Below are 6887 nucleotides of genomic sequence, written 5' to 3' on the forward strand. Positions count from 1 at the left end.
GAAGCCTGGTAGAGGCTAGTCTTTCCAGCCGCCTCCCGAAGCCTGGTAGAGGCTAGTCTTTCCAGCCGCCCCCGAAGCCTGGTAGAGGCTAGTCTTTCCAGCCGCCTCCCGAAGCCTGGTAGAGGCTAGTCTTTCCAGCCGCCTCCCGAAGCCTGGTAGAGGCTAGTCTTTCCAGCCGCCTCCCGAAGCCTGGTAGAGTAGAGGCTAGTGAGCGCATAGCCAGACGACATGCAGCTGTGGACATGACATAACCTGATATCTGTCTGGGTCACTAACTACGTCATCAGGACCATACATCACACAGACATGGGGACGAGAGTACACAGAAGCCGTGGGGACGAGACTACACAGAAGCCAGAGGTGTTTCAAAACAAATACGGGCTTTTATAGATGCAATAAATTTCTTCCAGTCTTTACTGAATAAACTAAACTCAGCAGTCCAAGCCAGGGAACATGCAGCGTTTTCAAACCAAGGAGTGACCACCTAAGATGCCCCGACGTTGTGCCTTTAGGGAAGGCATTTTACACAACTTTTCTCACTTCACTTCTGTTAGAGACGTCTCTCGGATAGTCGATAGGACGTTAAATGGAGGTCCCGTGTTTGGGGAGAGCCACACGTACCCCACGCACGTTAAAGAACCCATCACACCTTTGGAAAAACAGTAAGGTCATGCCCTGGTGTGCGGCCCAATAGACCCATTCGACTTTCACGGACCGCATAAACTGCTTACGTAACAGGGGGGACATTTCGAAAGAACATCGTTCTAGAACGATGAAGTCGAACGCGGCTTGCGCTCGCGGTGTCCCCCCTGGCAAATTATTTTTTTACTAAAGTGTAGGTAGTGTCTTTTTTTCTCTGTAATATATGCGGAAATGACAGGAAAACAGGCACCAACTTTGTATGGTGGAATTCCGTACAACAATTTAAGGTTATTTTGTTCTGTGACGTATGCAGTTTATGCAATCTGTGAAAGGAACTTTCGAAATGTCCCCCCTGTGACGTAGTTTCTATTCGAAATGTACCCCCTGTGACGTATGCAGTTTATGCGATCCGTGAAAGTCGAATGGGTCTATTCTACAGTCTAGCAGAATCATCAGCAGGTTGATGTTGGCAAAGACAAGATTGCTCCTTGGCTGAACCCCGGCTAACTCCCACAGTGTACTGTTCCCTTTATTTTGGTCTGGTAGCACGGTGCTGGTAGAGGCAAGATGCAAACAGCAGACTCGCACTTCTGACTACAGAACCTGTCTTTCACTGGAAACCTGCCATCTGGCAGGGCAGCCATGGCCGTTCAAGTTCACTACCATCAGGGGCACTTGGGGAGGGTAAAGAGGTTTCCGCCTTGCCGTGTATTTTGGCATCGGCTTACGGTTTATGTGGCCTGTCGGGGTTAACAGGTTTTCAATTGAAAAGGAACCAAAACTGGAAAATGTGATTTTCAGGGATAGGGGACCGTGCCCTGAAACATACATAGGTGGAACGGAACCGTCACTGAAAACTAGATTTTCGCAGCTAAAGAGGTTTCCGCCGTGTGGTGTATTTTGGCATCGGCGTACGGTTTATGTGGCCTGCTGGGGTTAACAGCTTTTCAAGTACTGCACGAGAAAACCTGGAACCAAAGCTGATGGAGAAATGCGATTTCCAAGGATGCCAAAGTACTTACTTACTTACGCCAAAAAGCAGTTACTGAAGCAACTGGATATGATTTGGGAAACGGTCAGATGTTTCAGCTAGTATCCACTAGCTTTCGTCAGGGACTGGTCACTTTCCAGAAAGCTAGTGGATACTAGCTGAAACGTCTGACCGTTTTCAAAATCATATCCAGTTGGTTCAGTAACTGCTTTTTGGCGTATCTTACTACCTGGATGTCTAACCTTCATCGACGTACTTACTTACTTGTCCTCTTCATCCCTTGTCAGACATAAGGCCGAGACTTCTCCCTTCCATCTACCATCTGGGTCTGTCCTTGGCCAACTTTCTTGCTGATCGCCAGGATAAACCCACAGACTCCGGGCCATCTGACACAGTTCTTCTCCAAGTAGTTTTGGGTCTACCACTTTTACCATTGGGTCTCCAATTTAAGGCTATTTGTGGGGGTCTTCGTAGTACAAATGGATGTCAAAGTACAAAACTTAATTAGTATCAGCCCCGCCAGCCATCCCTGAACATTGGAGCTTGTTGTCATGTCTGGTGTAGTAAAATGGTTCAAAGATGTGGAAACGATTTGATTTGTGCCGTTTTTCAAAGCCTGTCGCAGGCAGTGATTTATTATACAGGATATTTGCAATAATCATCGCTTCAGTCCAAATGGTCGAGGAGAACATGGCGCAATATATATCCGCCCCATCCTAAACGTCCCTGCAAATTGGTGCCTGATGGCTTTTTTGCTTTACAAAATGGTTCAAAGCTATGGAAACGATTTGATTTGTGCCGATTTTCAGAGCCCGTGGCAGACAGTGATTTATTATACAGGATATTTGCAATAATCACATCGCTCCAGTTCAGATGATTGAGGACAGACAACATTCCGCTACGCGCCATTAAGTAGAAAAACGACAAAGGAAAGGAAAATGCCTTCCTAAGTCTGGGTAAATCGGTCAGTGGAAGTGACCCTGACCCAGACCGGGCCGCTGTAAGAATGGAGCAGCCAAGTTCACACGGTCTGAACTTGAATTTCAGGAGGTAATAATGTTGTGTTTCCTGTTTCTGTCCTGAAAAAATAGGGGCGGTAGGTAGGGCTTATCTTTTTTTTATGCCTTGGGGATCTCTATATAGTTATCTCCAGCTTATACAATACAGTTTGACAAAGTACAACTAGAAATATATATAGTGATCCAGCTTATACAATACAGTTTGACAAAGTACAACTTGCATGAGGACACTTATAGTTTCAATTTCTATGTTGGAAACCCGATTGTACAATGTTTTATGGAGCTAGAAGAGGTCGATTAGCTCGATCGAAAAGTTTATGTCCCTTGCAGGGGTCAACACAAAAAGGCATTTTTTCTAGGGTCGATCGGGAAACAGGAAACACAATATTTTAAAGTCGGTCAGTGGAAGTGGCCCTGACCCAGACCGGGCCACTGGAAGAAAGAACCGGCCAAGTTCACACGGTCTGAACTTGAATTTCAGGAGGTAATGAGGCCATAATTAGACCACACGCGCTTCAAGTTTCTGTGGTCTGTCGCACAGTTTAACAGCCGTCATTTTCAGAAACAGAAACAACTAGAAAGCTTACATTTGCAAAGCAAATGCATAATGTTTGCCTTCGCATATGGTCTGCTCTGTTAATTCTTACTCAAACACATGTATGGTGAAGGAGTCTAAATCCCTCCTGCTATAAAATTGCAACATGATGTAACCTAACACTGGTTACCATGGTGACAGACGTCTGGTTGAGGTCATTGATCTTATTTGTTTAGAGAAGAAGAAACAGAATAAAAGCAATATGTTTTCCTTCGGTAAACATAAAAATAGGTCTACACCGTATTCTGAAGTCGTCAGAAGTTTATCATCTAAAACAGTCGCTCAGTAGTTCATGCCTACAGCTGTGATATATGCCCGCCGGGCCCGTCAGTCAGGTGTAGGGTTTAAATCTGTCAGTTGACGGGAAATGGAGGCTAAACCGTTCCCATCTGTATCAACCCGTGTGATAGTGCGCGTAAAATCCCCTCGTCTTTACTTAACTTCTGCTGTAACAGTAGCCCGTTATATAAATATATATATGTTCACTGGGACTTTACAGGTAAATCATATCAGGCATTGCCTTGTACTGACATGTAATGTGGCATTAGACCATTCTTTCATGATGATTTCATTATTTTGGACATTTCTAGACTTTCTAGACTACACGGGTACGGTGGATAGTCCACGCGTATCCAGAACCGTGCCTTGGGCAGAGCTGCGTTCTTGGATACGCGGAGACTATCCAGAACCGTGCCTGATCCTAACCATAACCCATTCAGGCAGAGAACTAGATCCGATAGGCACGGTTCTCTATACTAGTACCGCACAGCCTTGCCTTTGCCACTCTTCCCGCTGTAGCCGTATGTTGATTGGGTTCAACACGAGGGGCAAGTCCGGGGAGACCCGAGGTTAACGAGTTCTGCAGGTATTATACCAAAGGCTTTCCTTACATACAAAACACGCCTGGTATTATACTACTCACACAAAACACGCTGTTCTGTAGGCTTACACAAAACACGTTAATCCCCAGTCTCTTCCTAGCCAAGAAAAACCCTGCACCTTTCGCGAAACTGGGTGATTTCTGGTTAGAAAGGTAGTGGATGCTGCCTGAAACGTCAGACCGTTTCCAAAATCATATCCAGTTGCTTGAGTAACTGTTTCTTGGCGCATCTTTTAACCTGGCTGTTTGATAGGATTAATAAGATGTCAAGATTCGGCCATCTGCCTACTCCTACAGGTTTAACAACAAACAGTAGATATAACAGGACGGGGGTGCGGACACTGAGGCTGAATGGGGGGGGGGTCTTCAAGTAGATCCTAGGGTGGCAAAAGACAGTATCAAATTGGCCAGGCAATATCTATCGGCTGTAGAGGGTTGGGTGGCGTATGGACCCTCTCTGGCCAATGGATATTGTCTGGCCAATTTGATCCTGTCTTTTGCCACCCTAGGATCTGCTTGGAGATTGACAACAAACAGTAAATATTACATGCCTGTGGGCGGACGCTGAAAGGCTGAAATGAGGTCAGAGTCGAGCCGCCTCTCTATGGGGAAGGGAAGCTCAGTTGTAGTACCATAACAAGCCGCCAGGGGGCCCAAAATCTAATCAACAAACAGTAAATATTACACTATTCACATGCCGGTGGCCTGATAACTCTGAAAGGCAGAAATGAGGTCAGGGTCGCGCTGCGTCTCTATAGGGAAGGAAGTTTAGCTGTAGTGCCATAACAAGCCGCCAGGGGGTCAAAAATCTAATCATTTCGAAGTCTCATCAAGACCTACCCACCTACCAAATATCAAGACAATCCATCAAAGCCTTCTGGAGTTATCGTGTTTACAGATACACACACACACAAGGCTGAAATGAGGTCAGGGTCGAGCTGCGTCTCTATAGAAAAGGTTTTCAGCAGGTTTGGGCGCTGAAAGGAGGCGGACAGACCCGGCGGGCGGGACTAACCGATCCGTCACGGGTTGCAGACGGGGCGGGAACAACAATCAACCGGTCTGTGCGATTATACATACTACATTATACAGGATACATGTCATCTGTAGGCATGGCGGACAATTATACAGTAAGCTGCAGGCATGGAGGACCGAGACTCTTTTCAGAAATTTTCAACATGCTTCTATCATGCCCCGACTCTGTGTCCGTTTATCTAGGTCAAAATATACATAATACTATACAAAACAGAAACCATGTCATAGCAATGTGAAATATAGCATTCCATCATAACATGTACATGTACTGATCATGAATGATAACGTTAGATTAGCAAGCTAGTAGAAATAGTCCTGGCAGAGGCTACCATCCGTACCCTCTCAGGAGGGCCTGTTAGAGGCTACCTGTAGACGTCTCGCGGCCCTGTGCTAGCCGTACAGGAAACGTGCTTGGAAGCTACAATGGGTACCCCCTCAGAAAAGCCTGGTGGAGGCTAACATCCATAACCCCTCAGGAAGGCCTGGTGGAGGCTACACACAGGAAAGGCATCTCGCGGCCCTGTGTTAGTCCGGGCTGGGCTAGGCTACAGAGTCTCTCCGTGACCCGGGGTCATCCTCACGCCAATCTGTGCTGCTCGTGTTTGTTGTTCGACCCGCGGAGCCGATTTTTCTTGTCAAATCATCAAGATATAAAAACCGGGAGCCTTCTTTTCCCGTCAGATCAACAAGACGTGAAAACCAAAAGTCTTCTTTTCTTATCTTTACAGTAGCAGTGACAAGATTTAAGAACGAGGAGGCTCGATCAAGTCTTCTTTTCTTGTCAGATAAATACAGCAGCATGAACAAGATATAGGAACCGTGAGGATCGAGCCTTCTTTTCTTGTCAAATACAGAAGCAGACACAAGATATAAAAACCAGGAGCCTTCTTTTCTTGTCAAATATAGTAGCAGGAACTTTAGGAACCAGGACCCTTCTTTTCTGCTGTATTTGACAAGAAAGAGACTCGATTTTATTATTATAATAGGAACCAGGAGCCTTTTTTTGTCAAATACGGTAACAGGAACAGGACCCAAAGGGCTGAATCGGGTCTTCTTTTCTTGTCAACTTATAATTACAGTAGCAGGAACAAGATTTAAGAACCTGGAGGCTCGGGTTCAACTGCTTAACGTCACCTGACATTACCTCCCCTGTCACACAGTAAGAAAGGAAACCCAAGTCCGCTATACTCGACGTCCGTCCCCTGTACTAAATACACCTGGTCCAGTACATAGTGTTAAAAGGCGCTCCTAACCCATGTACACCCCAGACCAGTAGGGGTATTGTCATGATTAGATAACTTTAAACAATGTCTAGAGTTAGAAGTTCGAGGGTTAGGTGTAACAAGTCGTTCGGTGTAATATAGACAGCTGCCGCCGCGCCACGTGCCTGCGAAGCTGGTGTGTTACGCCGAAAGGCGGTTATACCGGCTATACAGATACAGATACAGAGACCAGGAAGCTGTCGGTTGAGGCCGTTTGACCCTTTGAGGTCGGTGAAGGTATTTAGTCATACCACCAGTACGGAGTGCGTGTATCGACTATCGTACCTGTCAGTCAGTTCCGTTGTTTGTTTTTCTGTAGGTGTTGACTGTCGTGCCTGTCGATAGCAACTTAGACTCACATCATAAGTACCAACAGCAAAGGCAGAGTGATATTGTAGTTCTTCCGTTTCACGAATCTCAGAAGGATTCCGTCCTCGTTCAATGCTAGTCTAGGTGTTAGTCA

This window comes from Branchiostoma belcheri, unplaced genomic scaffold (genome assembly GCF_001625305.1).
Source record: "Branchiostoma belcheri isolate BF01 breed outbred unplaced genomic scaffold, Haploidv18h27 scaffold144, whole genome shotgun sequence".
NCBI lineage: Eukaryota > Metazoa > Chordata > Leptocardii > Amphioxiformes > Branchiostomatidae > Branchiostoma > Branchiostoma belcheri.